General features: G+C 41.3%; 1 protein-coding gene across 1 annotated transcript in view; it reads left to right on the top strand.

Moving 5' to 3' along the window:
• The window catches only part of SLIRP (SRA stem-loop interacting RNA binding protein), a 41879-nt gene that overhangs the window by 10499 nt on the left and 4100 nt on the right, over nt 1-27280 (top strand). The window lies entirely within an intron of this gene.

The raw sequence follows: 27280 nt of genomic DNA, 5'->3' as shown, positions 1-27280 counted from the left end.
GCGTCAGACAGCCTGTCTATAGCAAAAGAATTGAGCACATAATCGCGCTGACTGATGCGCAATGTTTTAGACATTCCCTTGTGGCTACCGATAACCGGAAGTAACAGAAAGGAAGAGAGTACTATACGGCGCCATCCTCCACTCCTAGCTTATACTCATAACTGACAGGAGGGAGGAAAGAAAACATTGGCGCCGTTTTTTCTATCAACTCTGCCCCTAATGGGCGTCACCCAAGTAATCTCCCGGTCACTGTATTCTCAGTATAAGTGCCTGGAGCAAAGACTAGGCCTCAAGGAAGCAAGTAAAACTCCCACTGTAACACCGCGTTTTCTGAAGCGGAGTGAAAATGGCGCGTCAATACTATCCGCCCATCGTGGGCGTGGCTAAGAAAAAAAAAGTTACCAACCCCCCGGGAAAAGTGTAATACAAAAGCCCCAGTGACTGTTGCAAGCCTGATAAATCCCAGGGCCTGCTGCTACACTGCCCAAATGTCCCCTATGTCTAAGGGGAGACTATGCGATAGCAATAAGGCGTGTCCCATGTACAAAGAAATAAAGAGTCCCCTTTATCTCTAAGACTCCATTACCATTAAGCCCAAGCACTGTCTACAACACTTGCCTAAAGGGAGACTATGCAAAAAACATAAGGCTCGTGTATAAATAAAGAGTCTTCTTTATGCTTGAGACTCCTGAAGCCCCAGTGCCTGTTGAAAAACTGCCCAAATGTCCCGTATGTCTAAGGGGAAACTAAGAAAGTAATAATGAGGCTTATGTAGAAAATAAATGAAGTGCCCTCCTTTATTTCTGAGACTTTCCAAATCCCCCCCCCCAAATAAATGTCAGCACTTACCTCATTTTCTGCAAGGCAGATTCCAGGTTTAAGAGGTCCTATCTCTCCCATGGACCTGAGAATGAAGAGAGAGTCCTGAGTTAGAATCTCTCAGGTTTTCATAGTTAGGGCAGCATCAGAATATGGGAGACGCAGTGAGAATTATGTCCCACAAGTTCCCATTGCTCTAAAGCCACCAATGCCCTACTGTAGAGATTGATATGGACTACAGCTACACCCCAGAACAAAGAAGCACTCTCTGGCACTACTTTAAAATAATAAACTCTTGAAGAATCTAAAACTAACACCTCACTTTACCTCTTCCTATAACGTAGGCAAAAAGAATGACTGGGAGGGAAGGGAGGAGCTATATATAGCAACTTTGCTGTGGTGCTCTTTGCCTCCTCCTGCTGACCAGGAGGTGAATATCCCACAAGTAAGGAGGATGATCCATGGACTCATCGTGTCTTAAAAAGGAATTTAAACTTTCATGATTCAGAGCAGCCACTTTCTAATTTACTACTATTATCAAATTTTCTTTGTTTTGGTATCTTTATTTGAGAAAGCAAGAATATAAACTTAGGAGCCGGCTTATATTTGGTTCAGCCCCTTTGTCGCTCTTGATGATTAGTATCTAAATGTAGCCACCAATCAGCAAGCGCTATCCAGGTGCTGAATCAAAAATGGACCGGCTCCTAAGTTTATATTCAAATAAACAAAGAAAATTTGATAATAGGAGTAAATTAGAAAGTAGTGCGTCCTAATTTTCTTTGGGCACTTTGTAGGACAACCCTGTGTAAGTTCTGGAATGTGCAGGTAGAAGAGGTTGCGTGCATGATAATATTAAATACATCATTTGCTTTTATCTCCAATGTTCTGCTAAATGAATAACTGTTTTACAGACAACAAAATGCACTTTTATAGAACATACAAAGCTTGAAACTTGAGAGTAGCACTTCTTTCGATAGATAAAGTGTGCGGATGAACGTGTTCAATTTTCATATTAATCGCATTTGGGATTTTTATTGCCTTCATATTTTTTTATTTGTGTAAAAATGATTCTTGCTCATGAACTTGAAATCTTGTGTTAGTTCAAATTTGTATTTCGTTTACTCCCATTTCATAGAAGAGAATAAATACATATTCTACAGATACAAAGGCTCAGACGTAATTAAATAACAAATATCACAGTATTCCCATCTAAAATAATCATTCAAGAAGTACATTCAGCAGCCTAGTGTTTGTGTTCAAATTGGATTTTAAAGGGATACTAAACCCAATTTTTTTTCTTTCATGATTCAGATAGAGTATGAGATTTTAAGCACCTTTCTCATTTACTCCTATTAATTTTTCTTTGTTCTTGTGTTATCTTTATTTGAAAAAGCAGTACTGTAAGCTTTAGAGCCGGACCATTTTTTGTTCAGCACCTGGGTAGCACTTGCTGATTTGTGGCTAAATGTAGCAAAACAATCGGCAAGCGCTACCGAGGTGCTGAACTAAAAGTGGGCCATCTCCTAACCTTTTATTACTGCTTTTTCAAATCAAGATAACATGAGAACAAAGAAAAATTGATGATAGGAGTAAATTAGAAAGTTGCTTAAAATTGCATGCTCTATCTGAATCATGAAAGAAAACATTTAGGGTTAGTATCCCTTTTAAAGCAATATACTTTATGTAAAATGTGTTTGGTAGAAAACTTGCTCAGATCAATCCAAGTTCTGAAATAAATCACAGTATACTTCTGTTGAGAAATGACAGGGAGCCAATAGAAAGATAAACTGATCATAGAAAATATCTCCTCGTTTCTTGACTAGCTGGGGTATCTCTGAGTTTGCACTAACTTTTTTTTTTTTTTTTTTTTTTTTTCTTTTTTTTTCAAAAGCTTTATTGAATAACTCACAGTACACAATATAAACATGGCAAAATACAAAACAATAAGGTGTACAGGATATGGAAACAATTGATATATTACTGAAATATAGAACTTGTTTTTCTTTTCATAAAGTACTTGAAAGTCATAAAGAAATGGTCACACTTTCTTCTGCACATAGAAAAGGAGATCTTACGAGGAATAGTATTATCTCGTATGTAGATATCCGTAGAATTATTTACATGAATATCTTTACTGAAAAAATGTAGAGGTGCAGATTCCCTAATTTACGGATTGGATATATGATGTGTGGTGCAGATTTGTTACTCCCGTCTGAGTCAGAAAAGTCAGCTCATCACATGGATATAGTACAAGAATAGAAGGTAGGAGGTAATAAAGGAAAGAGAAAGAGAGAGAGAGAAAAGAGGAGAGAGGAAAAAAAATTGCACTAACTTTTTATACTGGCCTGAGGACCAAACTAGTTAACTTGCTTAGTTAATTATTTTAAATTTGCCACAAAGCTTGACAAATTTTAGCATTAGTTGGTGAGCAACTAATTCAACTTTAGTGGTTTAATCAGTAGTGTCAGACTCAAAATGTCAGAAAGAAACAGCTTTGCGATATGTTAGCCTCTCGTGTTTATTCAGTTTCAGTCATAATGTTTTTCTTTTGTTCAATATAAGATTTATAGATTATGGAATCCTCAAGACATTAGGGGGAGATATGTCAGGGTTGGGCTTGAAAAGTCTGCAGGACTCACAACTGAGATACACCCCCCCCCCCCCCATGCATATACAATAAAGTCATAATACAGAAAATAGGCAAAACTTTACTATGCATATATAAATACTTTATATTAGAATCTGAGTGTTCTGTATCCCTTTAAATAATAAAAGCATGTTTAATTAAAGAATGCAAATTTTCATTGAGTACCTAGGAATAAAGGTGATACACTACCCAATTAACAAAGTCTGATGTGTTTAGTGCAGCGTTACTTCTCCTTAACTTTTAATTCTTTCAATACTATTTAACAGTTGTAGTAAGAACTTGACCATACAATAATTAAAAACCCCTTCTTCTGGGAGCCTGTGGCAGCTTAATAATTGGGCCTGTCACATGGATTTTAATGATCTGGAGGAACCACCCTATTGCTGAATCCCTCTCGGCAGTGGGCAGCCTAATGTATCTAGTCTGGGCTACACCTGAGAACAGCAATTTCCAGCATGCCGCAAAAGTAGATGACCCTCCTCACTGTCCTCTTGAATAGCATGAGCATCTCTATTAAAGGGACAGTCAAAGTCCAAAAAGCACTTTCATGATTCAAATAGGGCAGGTCATTTTAAACAACTTTCCAATTTACTTTTATCACCAATTTTGCTTTGTTCTCATGGTATTCTTAGTTGAAAGCTAAACCTAGGAGGTTCATATGCTAGTTTCTTAGACCTTAAAGGCCATCTGTAATCTGAAAGCATTTTGACAGTTTTTCACCACTAGAGGGCGTTAGTTCATGTATTTAGATAACATTGAGTGTACGCATGTGAATTTACAGAGGAGTGAGCACTGATTGGCTAAAATGCAAGTCTGTCAAATTAACTGAAATAAGGGGGTCGTCTGCAGAGGCTTAGATACAAGGTAATCACAGCTGTAAAACGTGTATTATAACTGTGTTGGTTGTTCAAAACTGGGGAATGGGTAATAAAGGGATTATCTATCTTTTTAAACAACAAAAATGTTGCTGTTCACTGTCCCTTTAACCAGTCTATCACTATACCACGATCTTCCCTCCCCTCTTGGACTTGCTGTACTTGATGATTTATTTATTTATTTATTTTTAATTTTTTTTGAGTACTCGAGTACATACAAAATTGTGAAAAAAAGTACATATAAGATATTCATAGAACAGAAATATACATACAATATATTAGTCCCCATTTTTCCCCTTTCTAATTCGTCTAGAATTGTAGCCACCGTGCTTAAAGGGAAACTTAAAGGGCCACTAAACCCAAAATCTTCCTTTCATGATTCAGATAGAACATTACAATGTACTTCTATTATTTGTTTTGCTTCATTTTTTAGATATCCTTAGTTGAAGAAAAAGCAATGCACATGGGTGAGTCAATCACATGAGGTTTCTATGTGCAGCAACCAATCAGCAGCTACTGAGCATATCTAGATATGCTTTTCAGCAAAAATATCAAGAGAATAAAACACATTAGATAATAGAAGTAAATTAGAAAGATGTTTAAAAATGCATTCTCTTTCTAAATCATGAAAGAAAAAATGTTGGTGTCATGTCCCTTTAAGTCAAATTAAACTTTCATGATTCAGATAAAGCAGCAATTTTAAAACAACTTTCTAATTTACTTCCTTTAACAAAATGTGCAGTCTTTTTATATTTACACTTTTTGAGTTACCAGCTCACATTTGTGATTGGCTGATGGCTGTCACATGATGCAATGGGAGTGGAAATAGATATAATTTGAAATATGTAAGAAGAAAAAAAACTACTACTCGAAGTTTAGACTAAGTGCTATTGCATTGTCTTGTTATGCATTTGTTGATTATGCACATCTACTTTTATTTACTGGTCCTTTTTAAAGAGACAGTCAAGTCCCTAAAACACTTTCATGATTCAACTAGGGCATGTCATTTTAAACAACTTTCCAATTTACTTTTATCACCAATTTTGCTTTGTTCTCTTGGTATTCTTAGTTAAAAGATAAACCTAGGAGGTTCATATGCTTATTTCTTAGACCTTGAAGGAAGTCAACATTAAACTTGCATGATTCACATAGAGCAGGTCATTTTAAGACACTTTTAAATTCACTTCTATTTGCAAATGTGCTTATTTCTCATAGTATCCCTTGTTACAAATAGAATACGCACATATCCTACACTAGTGGGAGCTAGCTGCTGATTGGTGGCTGCACACAGTCTCTTGTGATTGGCTAACTAGATGTGTTCAGCTAGCTGCCAGTAGCGCAATGCTGTTCCTTCAGCAATAGATAACAAGAGTGAAGAAAATTTGATAATAGAATTAAATTGGAAAGTTGTTTAAAATTGTATGTTCTATCTGAATATACCCTATACCCTGTGAACTTGTGCACATGCTCAGTAGGATCTTGTTCGCCAGAAAGTGTGAATATAAAAATACTGTGCAAACTTTGATAATGGAAGTAAATTGGAAAGTGTCTTAAAACTGCAGGTTCTGTCTGAATCATGAAGTTTATTTTGACTTGAGTGTCCTTTTTTTAAAAAAATAAATAAAAAAAAAAATATATTTTTTATTATTCTTTATTTATAAAGCGCCAACAGATTCCACAGCGCTGTCCATGGGTAACAAAGCTAAAAGGACAATACAATCTGAGACACCAGACAAAATTTAACAAACAAATACAGGGGGAATTGGGAGCCCTGTTTCCGTGGAAACGTAATTAAAATCTCAATCTCTCTCTCTCTGTCCTCCTCTCCTAGAAAAATATATGGCCAGAACACTACAAATAATTAGTGTGATTAATGCAACACCTGACAACCATAACTTTTAGAAAATATTTGAAAGTCATAAAGATAAAATGGTAGGTTTAGAATGACTTGAACAGTATAATATTCACAATTATAGACTTATACAATAGATGGCATCGCCCTATTGATTATATTGTTGAGGCCACCTAGTGGCCAAAAGAAAGTTAACTGCACTTAAGGCTGTGACACACTGCAAGCGGAGCGGTGCGCAGCGTGTAGATGCGGCTGTGTGTCCTGCCTTTTCATCTCTGAGCACTGCTGCCTCAGGTTGCGTAGCCGAGTGCTCAGAGATGAAATAATTGAACTTCAGAAGCGATGCGACGCAGTGCGAAGCAGCTGCATCGCCTCGCGCCGCATCACTTTCAGTGTGTCACAGCCTTTATAGATAAATTAAAGTGAACTTAGAAGGGGTCGATTTATCTACCCCTTTGCCTGCCTATGACTGCAGGTTCTCACAAGAGAACTTGTAGTCCGTATTTATAAAGCAACGTTCCTGTCCGCCGCAGCTTGATAAATCGACCCCAAAGTAGCAAGGGGGAGATGATTAGGTACATTTTTACTTTACACATTTAGCCACCAATCGGCAAGCGCTATTCCCAGGTGCTGAACTAAAAATGTGCTGGCTTTAAAGATAGCTTTAAATATAGCAAGAGAATGAAGACAAATTGATAATAGGAGTAAATTAAGTCGCTTAAAATTACATGCTCTATCTGAATCGTTAAAGAAAAAATTTGGGTTTAGTGTCCTTTTTAAGCAACTAAACGTAGCAAGCGCTACCCAGTGTGCTGAACCAAAAAGTGCTTAAAGTGATGGTAAAGTCAGATCATTTTTTTATACCTACAAGTAGATATAATTAGAGAGAGAGATTCTTTGGGAACTTCACTGTCATGACATCCTTTGTTTGCTATTTTTTTTGTTTTATGGTGTATTACTCCTTTAACCAATGAGCATCATAGCCGGCTGACTGAAGTGAATAACAGCTCCTTGTGCGCATTCAGGTTTTTTTTTTTGCGCAATACATGTGGGTCATGTAAGCATCTATAGTATGGTGTGCGCATTAGAATATTCTTTCTTGGGAGTGCGCAACAACTGATGTATAGAATGCAGGACTCAAAGCATAAGGGGTGGAGGGAAGAATGCTAAACAATGGTTAGTGTTTATTTTATTTTTTTTTAATTTTTTTATAAAGATTACTTCTTTTTAAAAACATAAATTATGCTTACCTGATTTTCTTTTCTTCCGACGGGAAGAGTCCACAGCCGCATTCATTACTTTTGGGAAAAACAGAACCTGGTCATCAGGAGGAGGCAAAGACACCCCAGCCAAAGGCTTAAATACCTCCCCCACTTCCCTCATGCCCCAGTCATTCTGCCAAAGGAACAGTAGGAGAAATATCAGGGTGAAAAAAGGTGCCAGAAGAAGAAAAAAAATTGCTGCCTCATAGACAAAACGCAGGCGGGAGCTGTGGACTCTTCCTGTCAGAAGAAAAGAAAATGATCAGGTAAGCATAATTTTGTTTTTCTTCTTAAACAGGAAGAGTCCATAGCTGCATTCATTACTTTTGGGAAAACAATACCAAAGCTAGAGGACACTAAATGCAAACAAAAGGTGGGAACAAAAATGCGGCCCCTTCGAAAGGCACCCCAACCTGAAATTACCCGACACCCTTTAAATATATTAAAAGACACGGGTAAAAACCTGAAGCCCAGGCAACTGCACATCATTTACACAACCAGCAAAGCCGAGCTAGAGGCCACTCAGCCCCAGAGTCTGTTGAGCACAAACAGCCTCCAAGGAGTCAGCCCCGTGGCTCTCGACTCCCATGAAGAGCACCCGGCCAAAACACAAGGACCTCTACCTGCCCCCGAGAGGGAGAACAGATTCCCGGAAGAAATCCAAAGGATCATTCCACACGGCTCAACCAACATAGAACAACCCAAGGTTGCCTTACAATAGTAGTGCCCAGGGAGACGAACTCCCTAGAAACACAAGGACCTTAAAAAAAATCCATACTTGGGGAAACACGTCCTAAAAAGGACTCGAGGGTCACCCTCATATCCCTGACACAGTACCATACTATAAGGTACTCCAGAAAACCCTGAGTTCCCTGTTGCCTTGTATCAAGTCGAAACTTGCAGGCTAGACAAGCATATACAACAGAAATAGGATAACTATCCCAGCAGTTAGCAAAGAGCTTTCCAAGAGAACACCAAACATTCTTAATGACTAGCTTCCAGGTAGGAAAGCTGACTCGGCCATCGTGGAATCCAAACCACTGAGAGGCGTTTTAAATCTCACTAGAACACATTTAAGGTGCAAATAGCTGCAGCTAGTTTCAAACTGCAAACCCTTCAAAAACTCAACAGCCCTCAGAATACCGGGCTCCAAGGAGTGTCCCCTCCCACCACCAGACGCCGTTAGAAAAGAGGACATTAAAAGTTCTCCCACCAAAGGGGAGGACGGACTCGAGAAGAAAACGGTCAATGCATAGAGTAACCGATCCCCGACCTTCCCTCCAGGGTAATGGTGCTAGTCAAAGACCGGAGACAAGAGTCCCAGACCTCTGGGGAAAAAAAAAAAATTCTACGAGGAGTAAAACCCCTGAGTAGAACTCTGACCGCCACTAAAAAACTGCATGCTACCGTGAGTCAGGACAGACCTCATGCTCGGGTACGAGACTCCCTACACTGCTGTCTTCCATAAAGAGGAACAATTCCCAAGAGAAGTCCTCAGACCCCCAGCATCTAAATATCAGATTCCAACAAAGAACAGGAGCCTTCCCAGGGTTCAAATCCCCAGCCTCCTGCTGCAGGAACGGTGGAACCAGTCACTGCTTCACATCTCCCTTTCCAGGATTCTGAAAATGCAAGAAGGGAGAAACCCCTACAAGGCAGGAAAAAAAAAACAAGGACCCACAGGTCGTCACAGATACTGAGGTAACTCCGAATCAGGAGAACACACAAGTCCTCATCCCTCACACCAAGAGAGAAGGGAACCAGCCACGGAGACCACCCTACTATAGAAGCAAAACCCCTCTTGGCAATATCGCCAACTTAATGGAGAGGACACCTGGAGTCCACAGGAACATCAAATGCGCCAGAAGACCAGTAGGGATCCGTCTGAGAGACCTAAGCCTCAGGCAGATAGGAATCACCCATGCAGAAATAGCCCTGCTCCCTTCAAAGGGAGACGCCGGACCAGAATACCTAAGGTGAGACCAAACCGTCCACACCCGATCCAGGGAGGGACATGGTCCTAGGCTAGAGTCCTCAAAAAACGGAAGCGTTTGAAGGATCTTCCTGAGGAACACTAAGCTGCCTCCTAAGATTAGGAGCGCACCAACAGTCTCAAACCTAAGAGTCTGAAACTCCTGACCAGTTTAAGATGCGGCACCCAGAGCTCCTGGGTCACAATGAAAAATCACGAGCTTAACCACGTGAGGCACACGCCAGCAAGGTAACAACCAGCATCCGAAGATGGATGAGAATCCTGGACCTTCTGCTTGCCATCCCATTGAGCTAAATGCAACCACTAAACCCCAACGGAGCATTGAGGATAAATGGTCATTAACCTGACACCAGAAGGGCGACCGCCTTTAACCAACCTCAGCCCCAGATAAGCCCCAAGGCTAGATTTGCAACAAAGTCGCAGATAACACCCATGCATCGAAGACCATGGTCAGACCAAGGGTAGATCCCATATGACAGACAACAAAAACAGACCCGTATCCCAGCGAAGCCAGAAAAAAACAACCTTAGATCGGCACTCGCAACCCTCCATTCGGAAACGTTGTATCTACAAACTAGGCCTCATACTTCGAATCAGTATCCGAACCCAGAGTCCATATCGATAGGCCAAGTGACATTCAGAATTCGACAGGATTAAATCAGCACCACGAGGGTGACGTGAACCAAAGAACAGCAGGAAGAGTCTGACCAGTACCTGCCTGGTATAAGGACACTCCAGAACTGTCCAAGGAAATTCGACCCGAATTTTCGATAAATGAACTAGAAAACATAATTCTGTTATTCAAAAGTGCGCAACTTCCGTGGAAGTGCCCACGCGACCACAAAATCGCAAGTATCGGTTCCAGATAAGAACATTCTCAAAAACTGAAATCTTACAGACATGAGCTTAAGAAAAAACTAATCACATCCATCCGGATCAAAAATAAAAGAAGGCAGCATCCATCGGGTGAATGCCCAAGGTGAATGAGAACGCCAACGGGACCAGCCGATCAGAGGCCCCATTCACCCAAGCTCAGAACTGGAACCGAAACATAAAGAAAAAATAAAACTGAGACGTTAAGGAGATTGACTTCATCCCCAAACGTTGCAGCCAGTTTGCCATCCAGCATGAAGACCTCGGTCCAATAGGACTGGGATCCTCTCACATAGCCATAATGTGCCTTAAACAAACACGAAGACGTGCCAACCTATAATGGAAGGCAAAATCATCCCTCGTCGGATCAACAAAAGACCCTGAGGTTGGGGCCCCTGAAGCCTCAGAGGCCAACGCTTCCCCAGGAGGCCGAACTGAATCGGGCGATCCTACGCCTGACGGGCCCTGTTTAACAGAACACAGACAGTATCTTAGAAATATTTCACTTGCGAGATATAAATGAGTCAGCGCCATAGAAATGGCCATGCCGTAACCTCTGGAGAAAACAAGCCACCCTCCGGAGAAGGAGTAAAGGCCATAGGGACATCTGCTTGTATAGCTGAGAGAGGGTCTGGGGCACGCGCCTCACGGGACATGGAAACCTCGTAGGCGGATGGCTCAACGCACTCTAAGCTCCCTGAGTCGGGAGAGTACTCTTGAATGGCAATCGGAACATAACTGATGGGCATTGATTCCCTGGGCCATTTCATATTCATCACAAGAGGCATTCTCCGTATCGGAGACATCCGTGTCTAACATATCAGAGTCCTCCATAATCTTGGGATTACAAAAATGACAAAAACTAACTGGCACCCTTTTTACACCTCCCAATGGCTGGGGCACTCACCACCTCCTATGAACCAGACAACCCACAAGTCTCTCTTTTTCTCTTTTTCTCTCTCTCCCGTCACGAGGTGCACCGTGCCAGTCACAAAAAAGGGTGCACAATTTTGAGAGATTGCGTCATTAAAATAAGGCCTGTTATGTTCCGTAAAAGCCGTGAGCCTATGTATTGCTACACATTAGCAGATAGAACCTAACAAACATGATTAAAGTCCCCCCCCTGTTCAATAACCCCCCTCAGGAGATATATATTTAGATAAAAGAAGTCCCACTGGGACCCTACCTTGTTTCGTTAACATTACATTCACTTATCGAAATAAAATGAAACAAATCTACGCCGTGGAACAGGAACACAGTCCTTCAAGTGTGACAGATAGTGCTTCTGACATAAACTTGAGTGAATAAAGGTAGGCAGCAAAACTCGTCAATGCTGATTACCAAGGAGCTGTTAATGAGTCAGGATGGGTTTTCAGGAAAACTCTCCCTGCATCTCCGGACTCTAACTTTCATCTATGCTCTCACTGAGAGGCTGACAGGATTACTTAAAACTCCAGTCCCATTGCGAAGAGTACTACCCTCCATAAGAGACCATCTCAAACTTCTGACACTTCTCTGCCAACCTCCTGTGTCGATATGCAAAGAATGACTGGGAGATGAGGGAAGTATTTAAGCCTTTGGCTGGGGTGTCTTAGCCTTCTTCTAGTGTCCAGGTTCTTTTTTTCCCAAAAGTAATGAATGCAGCTGTGGACTCTTCACCAAAAAACACTTATTTTCATCTAAAACAGGAAGTATTATATTCTTTACCATCTCTTTAATGTACTACACCACTGTGGTTACTTTGAGGTGTAACTGAAGATAAGAGAATTTACTGACAATCTCTTGGGAACTCAGTGCTGCTACTTCTGCAGATTTCCAGTGTTTTAAGTATGACACTGTTCAGCAGTATATACAATTTTATTTTTATTTTTTTTGTCTTTGGTACTGTAGAGAAAGTGGATAACACAGTCTTGCTGAATGGTGATGCCCAGCATGGTGTTCATTGTATATTTTTCATCAGACCGGAAATAGTCCAGTGCACTATATTTCCACCAGATATGGATCATGGACCCTTCTAACCTGCATCCCCTCAACATATTAGGATAGATTAACTTTAAAGGGACAGTCTACAATAGAATTTGTATTGTTTTAAAAGATAGATAATCCCTTTATTACCATTCCCCAGTTTCGCATAACCAAGTTATATTAATATACTTTTTACCTCTGTGATTACCTTTTATCTAAGCATCTTCTGACAGCCCCCTGATCACATGACTTATTTATTATCTATTGACTTGCATTTTAGTGTTATTGTGCTGACTCTTAAATTACTCCATGGGCGTGAACACAATAGTATCTATATGGCCCACATGAACTATCAGTCTCCTGTTGTGAAAAGCAAATAAAGCATGTGATAAGAGGCTGTCTGTAGTGATAAACAGGCAGAAATTTAGAGGTTTAAATGTTATAAAGTATATTAATTTAAAAATGTTGGTTGTGCAAAGCTGGGGAATGGGTAGGAAAGATTATCTATCTTTTAAAAAAAATTTTTTTTTTTATTATATGAATACATCCTTTTTAAAGGGTCAATTTACCCTTATTTGTTCCTAATAATCAATTTTGCCTGCTGGAGTGTACTAAATTTTTACAATTAGCTCATTCTCCTTTCATCTGCATTTGAAATAACTGATTTTGCCTGTGGTATCCCTACATATACTGAAATAACAGAATTTATGCTTACCTGATAAATTACTTTCTCCAACGGTGTGTCCGGTCCACGGTTTCATCCTTACTTGTGGGATATTCTCCCCTACAGGGAATGGCAAGGAGAGCACACAGCAAGAGCTGTCCATATAGCCCCCCCTCTGGCTCCGCCTCCCAGTCATTCGACCGACGGTTAGGAGAAAAAGGAGAAACTATAGGGTGCCGTGGTGACTGTAGTGTATAAAGAGAGAAATTTTTCAAACCTGATTAAAAAACCAGGGCGGGCCGTGGACCAGACACACAGTTGGAGAAAGTAATTTATCAGGTAAGCATAAATTCTGTTTTCTCCAACATTGGTGTGTCCGGTCCACGGTTTCATCCTTACTTGTGGGAACCAATACCAAAGCTTTAGGACACAGATGAAGGGAGGGAGCAAATCAGGTTACCTAAACGGAAGGCACCACGGCTTGCAAAACCTTTATCCCAAAAATAGCCTCCGAAGAAGCATAAGTATCGAATTTGAAAATTTGGCAAAGTATGCAGGGAAGACCAAGTCGCTGCTCTACAGATCTGATCAACAGAAGCCTCGTTCTTGAAGGCCCATGTGGAAGCCACAGCTCTAGTAGAATGAGCTGTAAATTGTTAAGGAGGCTGCCGTCCAGCAGTCTCATAAGCCAATCGGATGATGCTTTTCAGCCAAAAGTAAAGAGAGGTAACAGTAGCTTTCTGTCCTCTCCTCTTACCAGAATAGACGACAAACAAAGAAGATGTCTGTCTGAAATCCTTCGTTGCTTCTAAATAGAATTTCAAAGCACGAACTACATCTAAATTATGTAACAAACGTTCCTTCTTTGAAACTGGATTCGGACACAGAGAAGGAACCACTATTTCCTGGTTAATATTCCTGTTGGAAACCACTTTTGGAAGAAAACCAGGCTTTGTACGTAAAACTACCTTATCTGTATGGAATACCAGATAGGGTGAACACACTGCAAAGCAGACAATTCAGAAACTCTTCTAGCAGAAGAAAAAGCAACCAAAAACAGAACTTTCCAAGATAGTAACTTAATATCTATGGAATGTAAGGGTTCAAACGGAACCCCTTGAAGAACTGAAAGAACTAAATTTAGACTCCATGGAGGAGTCAAAGGTCTGTAGACAGGCTTGATTCTGACTAAAGCCTGTACAAACACCTGTACATCTGGCACGGCTGCCAGACGTTTGTGCAACAAAAACCCTCTTGGAGAAAGGAAAGTATCCTCAGAATTTAAATTTTACTCCCAAGAGTATCCCTTGGAGTCGCACCAACAGATATATTTTTTCCATATCTTATGGTAAATTTTCCTAATCACAGGCTTCCTGGCCTGAATCAGAGTATCTATAACCGAATCTGAAAACCCACGCTTAGATAGAATCAAGCGTTCAATTTCCAAGCAGTCAGTTGCAGAGAGACTAGATTTGGATGTTCGAATGGACCTTGTACTAGAAGATCCTGTCTCAAAGGTAGCTTCCATGGTGGAGCCGATGACATATTCACCAGGTCTGCATACCAAATCCTGCGTAGCCACGCAGGAGCTATCAGAATCACCGAGGCCTTCTCCTGTTTGATCCTGGCTACAAGCCTGGGAAGGAGAGGGAATGGTGGAAACACATAAGCTAGATTGAACGACCAAGGTGCCACCAATGCATCCACTAGTGTCGCCTTGGGATCCCTGGATCTGGACCCGTATCGAGGAACCTTGGCGTTCTGACGAGACGCCATCAGATCCATATCTGGAATGCCCCATAGTTGAGTTAACTGGGCAAAGACATCCGGGTGGAGTGCCCACTCCCCCGGATGGAAAGTCTGACGACTCAAATAATCCGCCTCCCAGTTGTCTACTCCTGGGATGTGAATTGCAGATAGATGGCAGGAGTGATCCTCCGCCCATTTGATGATCTTGGATACCTCTCTCATCGCCAAGGAACTCTTTGTTCCTCCCTGATGGTTGATGTAAGCTACGGTCGTCATGTTGTCTGACTGGAATCTTATGAATCCGGCCTTCGCTAGTTGAGGCCAAGCCTGGAGAGCATTGAATATCGCTCTCAGTTCCAGGATGTTTATCGGGAGAAGAGACTCTTCCCGAGACCATAGACCCTGAGCTTTCAGGGAATCCCATACCGCGCCCCAGCCTAATAGACTGGCGTCGGTCGTGACAATGACCCACTCTGGTCTGCGGAAACTCATTCCCTGAGACAGGTGATCCTGAGTCAACCACCAACGGAGTGAGTCTCTGTTCATCTGGTCTACTTGAATCTGTGGAGACAAGTCTGCATAGTCCCCACCACTGATTGAGCATGCACAGTTGTAATGGTCTTAGATGAATTCGAGCAAAAGGAACTATGTCCATTGCTGCAACCATCAATCCTACTACTTCCATGCACTGAGCTATGGAAGGCTGCAGAATAGAGTGAAGAACTTGACAAGCGTTTAGAAGCTTTGTCTTTCTGACTTCTGTCAGGAAGATCTTCATTTCTAAAGAATCTATTAATGTTCCCAAAAAGGGAACTCTTGTTGACTGAGACAGGGAACTCTTTTCTACGTTCACCTTCCACCCGTGAGATCTGAGAAAGGCTAGAACAATGTCTTGTATGGGCCTTTGCTTTGGAAAGAGACGACGCTTGGGTTAGAATGTCGTCTAGATAAGGTGCTATAGCAATGCCCCTCGGTCTTAATACCGCTAGAAGGGACCCTAGCACCTTTGTGAAAATTCTCAGAGCAGTGGCTAAACCGAATGGAAGAGCCACGAACTGTCTTTCCAGGAAGGCGAACCTCAGGAACTAATGGAGATCTTTGTGCGTAATATGCAGGTACGCATCCTTTTAAATCCACGGTAGTCATGAATTGACCCTCCTGGATTGTTGGAAAAATCTTCCTTTTTCCGTTATTGGAACTGGGTGTATCACTCCCATCTTTACTATGTCTCCTACGCAGTGTAAGAATGCCTGTCTCTTCATCTGGTCTGAAGATAAGCGAGACATGTGGAACCTTCCCTTTGGAGGAAGTTCCTTGAATTCTAGAAGATATCCCTGAGAGACTATTCTAGTGTCCAGGAATCCGGAACATCTCTTGCCCAAGCCTGAGCAAAGAGAGAGAGTCTGCCCCCTACTAGATCCGGTCCCGGATCGGGGCTACCCCTTCATGCTGTCTTGGTAGCAGCAGCAGGCTCTTTTGCCTGTTTACCCTAGTTCCATCCTTGCAATGGTTTCCATGCTGGTTAAGGTTGGGAAGTGTTGCCTTCTTATCTGGAGGCCGCAGAGTTAGGAATTGGTCCGTTCCTGAAATTACGAAAGGAACGAAAATTAGATTTGTTCTTAGCCTTAAAAGGCCTATCTTGTGGGAGGGCATGTCCCTTTCCACCAGTAATGTCTGAAATAATCTCTTTCAATTCCAGCCCGAATAGGGTCTTACCCTTGAAAGGAATATTAAGCAATTTGTTCTTGGACGACACATTCGCCGACAAGGATTTTAGCCAAAGCGCTCTGCGCGCCACTATAGCAAACCCTGAATTTTTCGCCGCTAACTTAGCTAATTGAAAAGCGGCATCCAAAAGAAATGAATTAACCAACTTTAGTGCGTGAATTCTGTCCATGACTTCATCATATGGAGTCTCCCTTTGAAGCGAATATTCCAGTTCCTCGAACCAAAATACGCTGCGGTAGTGACAGGAATAATGCATGAGATTGGTTGAAGAAGGAAGCCCTGCTGAATAAATTCTTTATTAACAGTCCTTCTAATCTTTTATCCATAGGATCTTTGAAAACGCAACTGTCCTCAATAGGAATAGTTGTGCGCTTAGCTAACACTGAAACCGCCCCCTCAACCTTAGGGAACCGTCTGCCATGTGTCCTTTCTAGGGTCGACAATGGGGAACATTTTCTTGAATATAGGAGGTGGAACAAAAGGTATACCTTGCTTTTCTCACTCCTTAGTCACTATGTCCGCCACCCGCTTGGGTATCGGAAAGGCATCAGCGTGCACTGGAACCTCTAAGAATTTGTCCATCTTGCACAATTTCTCTGAAATTACCAGAGACTCACAATCATCTAGAGTAGTTAGGACCTCCTTAAGCAGTGCGCGGAGGTGTTCTAACTTAAATTTAAAAATCACTATATCAGTGTCTGCCTGCTGAGAAACTTTTCCTGAATCAGAAACTTCCCCTTCAGACAGGCCCTCCCTCACTGCTATACTCAGATTGATGTGAGGGAACAACTGATAAATTGTCCTCAGCGCTAACCTGCTCATCTTCTGTATTTAAAAACTGAGCAATCACGCTTTCTAGAATAGGATGGCAGTTTGGATAATAGGTGAAACTCGACAGACTACATATATAGCACTCTTGTGCTATATATGTAGTCTGTCGAGTTAGAGCCTCTCTCTACCTAAGTTTCACATATTGAAAACTACATAGCACCTTCAGTAGTCCACATTTTTATAAGGGAATTATCCCCACATATACTAAGGACAAACAGGGGTAAAATTGGGAATCAGAAATATTTAAGCCACATTAGGCTAGTAGTGCCGTTGATACCTCCTTTCTCTAGCAAAGTTTGGATAATAGATTTGCTATAGAATTATCCATCACTGCAGTTAATTGCTGCATAGTAACCAGCATTGGCACGCTAGATGTACTAGGTATCTCCTGCGTGGGCAAAACTGGTGTTGACACAGAAGGAGAGGATGATAAACTATCCCCACTACCTTCACATGAAGAATCATCCTGGGCAATCTTATTAAATGTGACAGTACTGTCCTTACTTTGTTTGGACGCTATGACACAATTTGCACAAAACATTAATAGGGGGAACCACCTTGGCTTTCATACATACAGAGCATAAGCTATCTGAAGGTACAGACATGTTAGACAGAATTTGGCAGGCTAATAATGCAATAAAAAAGTTTTTAAAGAAAAGCGTTACTGTCTCTTTAAATAATAAACAAGCACACTTTTTCTGAAAGTTTGAAAAACTATGAAGGCAATGTCCGATTTTTACAAAATTTGCACCCCAGAGTCCTAGTGCCTTGACAGTTTTGCACACCAAGTTTCAAGACTTTAACCCTTAAAATGAGCAAAATTGAGCTATTTGTTCAAATAAACAATTTTATCACACAACAATCACTGCCACAGCCTTGCTGCGGCTTTTTACCTTCCCTTAAAGTGATTCAGCACTGAAATAAACCTTCCTGAGTCCGTTTTCTTTACCCACAGGACCCTCAAATGAAGCTGCATGCACTGCCAAGGAAATAAACTGCACAATTGAGGCGCGAAAACGGGGCCTCCCATCTGCATTAGCAGATTGAAGGGGCCTTTCTGACTAAAGTAGTAGTCTAACTAGATGCCAGGCGAAAAAAACATAATTTATGCTTACCTGATAAATTCCTTTCTCCTGTATTGTGGTCAGTCCACGGGTCATCATTACTTCTGGGATATTAACTCCTCCCCAACAGGAAGTGCAAGAGGATCACCCAAGCAGAGCTGCCATATAGCTCCTCCCCTCTACGTCACACCCAGTCATTCGACCAAGAACCAAACGAGAAAGGAGAAACTATAGGGTGCAGTGGTGACTGGAGTATAATTTAAAAATTTAGACCTGCCATAAAAACAGGGCGGGCCGTGGACTGACCACACAACAGGAGAAAGGAATTTATCAGGTAAGCATAAATTATGTTTTCTCCTGTTAAGTGTGGTCAGTCCACGGGTCATCATTACTTCTGGGATACCAATACCAAAGCTAAAGTACACGGATGACGGGAGGGACAGGCAGGATCTTTATACGGAAGGAACCACTGCCTGAAGTACCTTTCTCCCAAAAACAGCCTCCGAAGAAGCAAAAGTGTCAAATTTGGAAAAAGTATGAAGAGAAGACCAAGTTGCAGCCTTGCAAATCTGTTCAACAGAGGCCTCATTCTTAAAGGCCCAAGTGGAAGCCACAGCTCTAATGGAATGAGCTGTAATTCTTTCAGGAGGCTGCTGTCCAGCAGTCTCATAGGCTAAACGTATTATGCTACGAAGCCAGAAAGAGAGAGAGGTAGCAGAAGCTTCTTGACCTCTCCTCTGTCCAGAATAAACGACAAACAGGGAAGAAGTTTGGCGAAAATCTTTAGTTGCCTGTAAATAAAATTTCAGGGCACGGACTACATCTAGATTGTGCAGAAGTCGTTCCTTCTTTGAAGAAGGATTCGGACACAATGATGGCACAACAATCTCTTGATTGATATTCCTGTTAGTGACAACCTTAGGTAAGAACCCAGGTTTAGTACGCAGAACAACCTTATCTGAATGAAAAATCAGATACGGAGAATCACAGTGTAAGGCTGATAACTCAGAGACTCTACGAGCCGAGGAAATAGCCATTAAAAACAGAACTTTCCAAGATAACAGCTTGATATCCATGGAATGAAGGGGTTCAAACGGAACACCCTGTAAAACGTTAAGAACTAAATTTAAGCTCCATGGTGGAGCAACAGTTTTAAACACAGGCTTAATCCTGGCCAAAGCCTGGCAAAAAGCCTGAACGTCTGGAACTTCTGACAGACGCTTGTGTAAAAGAATGGACAGAGCTGAGATCTGTCCCTTTAAGGAACTAGCAGATAAACCCTTTTCTAAACCTTCTTGTAGAAAAGACAATATCCTAGGAATCCTAACTTTACTCCATGAGTAACTCTTGGATTCGCACCAATGTAAGTATTTACGCCATATTTTAGGGTAAATCTTTCTGGTAACAGGCTTCCTAGCCTGTATTAAGGTATCAATAACTGACTCCGAAAAACCACGCTTTGATAAAATCAAGCGTTCAATTTTCAAGCAGTCAGCTTCAGAGAAATTAGATTTTGATGTTTGAAAGGACCCTGAATTAGAAGGTCCTGTCTCAGAGGCAGAGACCAAGGTGGACAGGATGACATGTCCACTAGATCTGCATACCAGGTCCTGCGTGGCCACGCAGGCGCTATTAGAATCACCGATGCTCTCTCCTGTTTGATCCTGGCAATCAATCGAGGAAGCATCGGGAAGGGTGGAAACACATAGGCCATCCCGAAGGTCCAAGGTGCTGTCAAAGCATCCACCAGGACCGCTCCCGGGTCCCTGGACCTGGACCCGTAACAAGGAAGCTTGGCGTTCTGGCGAGACGCCATGAGATCTATCTCTGGTTTGCCCCAAAGTCGAAGTATTTGGGCAAAGACCTCCGGATGAAGTTCCCACTCCCCCGGATGAAAAGTCTGACGACTTAGGAAATCCGCCTCCCAGTTCTCCACTCCAGGAATGTGGATCGCTGACAGGTGGCAAGAGTGAGACTCTGCCCAGCGAATTATCTTTGATACTTCCATCATCGCTAGGGAGCTTCTTGTCCCTCCTTGATGGTTGATGTAAGCTACAGTCGTGATGTTGTCCGACTGAAATCTGATGAACCCCCGAGTTGTTAACTGAGGCCAAGCCAGAAGGGCATTGAGAACTGCTCTCAATTCTAGAATGTTTATTGGAAGGAGACTCTCCTCCTGAGTCCATGATCCCTGAGTCTTCAGGGAATTCCAGACAGCGCCCCAACCTAGTAAGCTGGCGTCTGTTGTTACAATTGTCCAATCTGGTCTGCTGAATGGCATCCACCTGGACAGATGTGGCCGAGAAAGCCACCATAGAAGAGAATTTCTGGTCTCTTGATCCAGAGTAGGGGACAAATCTGAGTAATCCCCATTACACTGACTTAGCATGCATAATTGCAGCGGTCTGAGATGTAGGCGTGCAAAGGGTACTATGTCCATTGCCGCTACCATTAAGCCGGTTACCTCCATGCATTGAGCCACTGACGGGTGTTGAATGGAATGAAGGACACGGCAAGCATTTTGAAGCTTTGTTAACCTGTCTTCTGTCAGGTAAATCTTCATTTCTACAGAGTCTATAAGAGTCCCCAAGAAGGGAACCCTTGTGAGTGGTAAGAGAGAACTCGTCTCTACATTCACCTTCCACCCATGCGACCTTAGAAATGCCAGTACTAACTCTGTATGAGACCTGGCCGTCTGAAAGCTTGACGCTTGTATCAGAATGTCGTCTAGGTACGGAGCCACCGAAATTCCTCGCGGTCTTAGCACCGCCAGAAGAGAGCCCAGAACCTTTGTGAAGATTCTTGGAGCCGTAGCCAACCCGAATGGAAGAGCTACAAACTGGTAATGCCTGTCTAGGAAGGCAAACCTTAGATACCGGTAATGATCTTTGTGAATCGGTATATCAAGGTAGGCATCCTTTAAATCCACTGTGGTCATGTACTGACCCTTTTGGATCATGGGTAAGATTGTCCGAATAGTTTCCATTTTGAACGATGGAACTCTTAGGAATTTGTTTAGGATCTTTAAATCCAAGATTGGTCTGAAGGTTCCTTCTTTCTTGGGAACCACAAACAGATTTGAGTAAAACCCTTGTCCGTGTTCCGACCGCGGAACCGGATGGATCACTCCCATTAGTAAAAGATCTTGTACACAGCGTAGAAATGCCTCTTTCTTTATCTGGTTTGTTGACAACCTTGAAAGATGACATCTCCCTTTTGGGGGAGAGGCTTTGAAGTCCAGAAGATATCCCTGAGATATGATCTCTAACGCCCAGGGATCCTGGACATCTCTTGCCCAAGCCTGGGCGAAGAGAGAGAGTCTGCCCCCCACTAGATCCGTTCCCGGATCGGGGGCCCTCACTTCATGCTGTCTTAGGGGCAGCAGCAGGTTTTCTGGCCTGCTTGCCCTTGTTCCAGGACTGGTTAGGTTTCCAGCCTTGTCTGTATCGAGCAACAGCTCCTTCCTGTTTTGGTGCAGAGGAAGATGATGCTGTTCCTGCCTTGAAGTTACGAAAGGCACGAAAATTAGACTGTCTAGCCCTAGGTTTGGCTCTGTCTTGAGGGAGGGCATGGCCTTTACCTCCTGTAATGTCAGCGATAATTTCCTTCAAACCGGGCCCGAATAAGGTCTGCCCTTTGAAAGGTATGTTAAGTAATTTAGATTTAGAAGTAACATCAGCTGACCAGGATTTTAGCCACAGCGCTCTGCGTGCCTGAATGGCGAATCCGGAATTCTTAGCCGTAAGTTTAGTTAAGTGTACTACGGCATCAGAAATAAATGAATTAGCTAGCTTAAGGGTTTTAAGCTTGTGTGTAATCTCATCCAATGGAGCTGATTCAAGGGTCTCTTCCAGAGACTCAAACCAAAATGCTGCTGCAGCCGTGACAGGCGCAATGCATGCAAGGGGTTGCAATATAAAACCTTGTTGAACAAACATTTTCTTAAGGTAACCCTCTAATTTTTTATCCATTGGATCTGAAAAGGCGCAGCTATCCTCCACCGGGATAGTGGTACGCTTAGCTAAAGTAGAAACTGCTCTCTCCACCTTAGGGACCGTTTGCCATAAGTCCCGTGTGGTGGTGTCTATTGGAAACATCTTTCTGAATATAGGAGGGGGTGAGAAAGGCACACCGGGTCTATCCCACTCCTTAGTAACAATTTCAGTAATTCTCTTAGGTATTGGAAAAAATATTTATCCAACCTATACATTTTCTCTGGTATTGCAATTGTGTTACAATCATTCAGAGCCGCTAAGACCTCCACTAGTAATACACGGAGGTTTTCCAGCTTAAACTTTAAAATTTGAAATGTCTGAATCCAGTTTATTTGGATCAGATCCGTCACCTGCAGAATGAAGTTCTCCGTCCTCATGTTCTGCAAATTGTGACGCAGTATCTGACATGGCCCTAATATTGTCAGCGCACTCTGTTCTCACCCCAGAGTGATCTCGCTTACCTCTAAGTTCTGGTAATTTAGACAAAACTTCAGTCATAACATTAGCCATGTCCTGTAGTGTGATTTGTAATGGCCGCCCTGAAGTACTCGGAGTTACAATATCACGCACCTCCCGAGCGGGAGATGCAGGTACTGACACGTGAGGCAAGTTAGTCGGCATAACTTCCCCCTCGTTGTTTGGTGAATGATGTTCAATTTGTACAGAATGACTTTTATTCAAAGTAGCATCAATGCAATTAATACATAAATTTCTATTGGGCTCCACCTTGGCTTTTGCACATATAGCACAGAGATATTCCTCTGAGTCAGACATGTTTAACAAACTAGCAATTAAACTAGCAAGCTTGGAAATACTTTTCACTCAAATTACAAGTAATATGAAAAACGCACTGTGCCTTTAAGAAGCACAGAAAAAAATTATGACAGTTTAATAATAAGAAACCGGAAAAATTATAACAATCAGATTTTTCCCAGTAAAAGCATAAATTTAGCAAAGGATTGCCCCCATTAGCAATGGATAACTAACCCTTAATAGCAGAGAAACAAATGTACAAAATATAAACGTTTTTTATCACAGTCAAAGCACAATCTCACAGGTCTGCTGTGAGTGATTACCTCCCTCAAAATAATTTTTGAAGACCCTTGAGCTCTGTAGAGACAATCCGGATCATGCAGGAAGAGAAAAAGACTTTTGACTGAATTTCTGATGCGTAGCAAAAGCGCCAAAATAGGCCCCTCCCCCTCACCCACAGCAGTGAGGGAAGCTCAGTAAACTGTCTCAAATTAAAATAAACGACAGCCAAGTGGAAAAACAGTGCCCAAAAACAATTTTTTCACCCAGTACCTCAGATATTTAAACAATTTAGCATGCCAGCAAAAACGTTTAAAAATTAAATATCATGAAATGTCATTAAACAGCCTGTTGCTAGACGTTCCCACTGCAAGTAAGGCTAAAGATTATATGCATATAGTATTACCCAGAGAAGTGCCATTCCCCAGAATACTGAAATGTACACATATATACATAAACAGCCTGATACCAGTTGCTACTACTGCATTTAAGGCTGAACTTACATTATATTGGTATTGGCAGTATTTTCTTAGTCAATTCCATTCCTCAGAAAATAATATACTGCAACATACCTTCCGCTGTCCCCTGATCTGAAGTTTACCTCACTCCTCAGAATGGCCGAGAACAGCAAAATGAATTTTAGCTACGCCGGCTAAAATCATCCAAAAACTCAGGTAGATTCTTCTTCCAATTCTACCTGAGAAGGAACAACACACTCCGGTGCGGTTTTAAAATAACAAACCTTTGATTGAAGATATAAAAACTAAGTATAATCACCACAGTCCTCTCACACATCCTATCTATTAGTTGGGTGCAAGAGAATGACTGGGTGTGATGTAGAGGGGAGGAGCTATATGGCAGCTCTGCTTGGGTGATCCTCTTGCACTTCCTGTTGGGGAGGAGTTAATATCCCAGAAGTAATGATGACCCGTGGACTGACCACACTTAACAGGAGAAAAACGTTCCCAAAAGTGCTTTTATAACACAAAAAAACACTCTAAATGTCCAATAAATCTGATATAAACCAATCGATTTAGCCCACAATAGTGTCAACCAGTATAGAGCCCATTTATAAGCCTTAATCTGTTATGAATCTAAGAAAATGGCTTACCGATCCCCTAAGGGAAAAACTGACAGTCTTCTAGCATTAAGATGTCTTGTTAGAAATATGACTAATCGTACCTGAAGCAGTTAAGTCTGCAAACTGTTCCCCCCAACTGAAGTTCTCTGGGCTCAACAGTCCTGCGTGGGAACAGCAATTGATTTTAGTTACTGCTGCTAAAATCATACTCCTCTTTTAACAGAAATCTTCTTCATTTTCTGTTGTAGAGTAAATAGTACAAACCGGCACTATTTTAAAATAATAAACTCTTGATAGAAGAAATAAAAAACTACAACTAACACCACAAACTCCTCACCATCCCTGTGGAGATGCTACTTGTTCAGAGCGGTAAGGAGAATGACTGGGGGGGCGGAGCCAGAGGGGGGGCTATATGGACAGCTCTTGCTGTGTGCTCTCCTTGCCATTCCCTGTAGGGGAGGAGAATATCCCACAAGTAAGGATGAAACCGTGGACAGGACACACCAATGTTGGAGAAAGTGGCATCTTTTAGGAGAATAGCAATGATACATCTTGCCCTTTATGTGTACATGGTTTTTTAGACACACATTGCGTTTAGAGAATCTTTTATTTTAAACTAGGAAAGGGGGGGGGGGGTGTTGTGTCAGTTCGAACATATTAGAAGGGACAGATTAGTCTGACTATGACACACAGTATATCTCAAAGAATTGGTGACAGAAGGGTACTCCTAGATGTTAGATTACAAAGTTTGGAGGAAAGCACATGAAAATGGCAACAGCAAATGAAAGAAGTATGACCGGTAAAATAGGGAAGCTGGAGCTCTTAGCTGCAGAAGAGGATTATGATATCAGTATAACTAAAACCTGGTGGAAAGATTCACATGACTGGGTTATACTTTATTTAGGAAGGACTGGAGTAATATGAGGAGGAATTTACATGCATATTAAACATGACCTTAAACCTACAATAAGGGAAGATATTTATGATAATGTAGAGATACTGTGGGTCGAAATAAGGAGTAGGGTGAACAAAAATATTACTACGAACATTACTAACATGGAGGAAACTCAACTGTTAATGAAAATAGGAAAGGCTGCTAATACCAGTGCTGTAATTACAGGAAAGAATATAACTACCCCAAAATAAACTGGGCTAATGAAGACAGATTTTTAAATGTTCTGAAAGATAACTTAATATCACAATTTAATAGAGGAGCCAACTAGGAATAAAGCTATATTGGATTTAGTGCTATCAAACAATATAGAAATAATATCATATAGAAGTTAAAGAATGTTTGGGTAACAGTGATCACAACATGGTCACGTTTGAAATCACTTTTCATAAGCAGTGTTACTAGGGTTCATTCAAGACTTTATTTTAAGAAAGCAATATTCTATGATTTATGGAAATCGTTAAATAGCATAAATTGGGACAAAGTATTCTCAAATCAAAACAAGATAAATGTATAACATTAAAAATATACACAACACCTACCACATGGTTATAAGAGTAAAAATAAATAAATCAAAGCCAATGTGGCTAAATAAAAATGCTAAGAGAAATTAGGAAAACACATAGGGTATTTAAATTATTCAAAGAAAACAGTACAGACTCAACATTCCAAATATATAAGGAATGTAACTAACAGCATGCAAAAATCGTGTTTGATACAGTGCCACATAAATTATTGTACAAAATTAAGGGACTGGGAATAGCTGAACATTTTAGCTCATGGATAAATAACTGGATGAAAGACAGGGAGCAACGAGTAGTAGTAAACGGATCAAACTCAGATTGGACAAAGGTTTCCTAAGGGACCAGTACTGGGTCCTGTTATCTTAATTTTTTTTTTAAAAATAATAATTATCAGGTATTTGTAGAGGGCCAACAGATTCCGCAGTGCTATAAATATAGGCGGTATACAAGATAACATTTATAGGGATCATATGCTGAGAGTTGCACTGTTGTAGTCGGCTCTTATGAAGGCGATCTACAAACAGCTGGGCTCATAGGCTTACATTCTAAGGGGTTCAAGGGGAAAGCAATGGAGTTAGGAAAGGTTAGCGTAGGTTGTATGCATCCCTGAATAGTAGAGTCTTTAAAGAGCGATTGAAGCTGTTAAAACTTGGGGAGAGTCTTGTGGAGCGAGGCAGCTAGTTCCACAAGATGGGAGCAAGGATTAAATAGCAACATCTCCTATTTATGTAGACAATACAAAGTTGTGTGAGGGATTTGGACGTACTTAAAGGGACACTGGACCCAAAAAATTTTTTGTGATTCAGATAGAGCATGCAATTTTAATCAACTTTCTAATTTACTCCTATTATCAATTTATATTCGTTCTCTTGGTATCTTTATCTAAAAAAGAAAGCATCTAAGCGCTTTTTTTGTTCAAAACTCTGGACAGCACTTTTTTATAGGTTGATGAATTTATCCACCAATCAGCAAGGACAACCCAGGTTGTTCACCAAAAATGGGCCGGCATCTAAACTTACATTCTTGCATTTCAAATAAAGATACCTAGAGAATGAAGAAAATTTAATAATAGGAGTCTATTAGAAAGTTGCTTAAAATTTCATGCTCAATCTGAATCACAAAAGAATAAATTTGGGTTCAGTGTCCCTTTAACCCCTTAATGACCACAGCACTTTTCCATTTTCTGTCCGTTTGGGACCAAGGCTATTTTTACATTTCTGCAGTGTTTGTGTTTAGCTGTAATTTTCATCTTACTCATTTACTGTACCCACACATATTATATACCGTTTTTCTCGCCATTAAATGGACTTTCTAAAGATACCATTATTTTCATCATATCTTATAATTTACTATAAAAAATTTTTATAAAATATG

The sequence above is a fragment of the Bombina bombina genome, chromosome 1 (genome assembly GCF_027579735.1).
Source record: "Bombina bombina isolate aBomBom1 chromosome 1, aBomBom1.pri, whole genome shotgun sequence".
Taxonomy (NCBI): Eukaryota; Metazoa; Chordata; class Amphibia; order Anura; family Bombinatoridae; genus Bombina; species Bombina bombina.
Note: the sequence above shows the minus strand (reverse complement) of the source record. Positions and strands in the feature narration are given on the sequence as shown.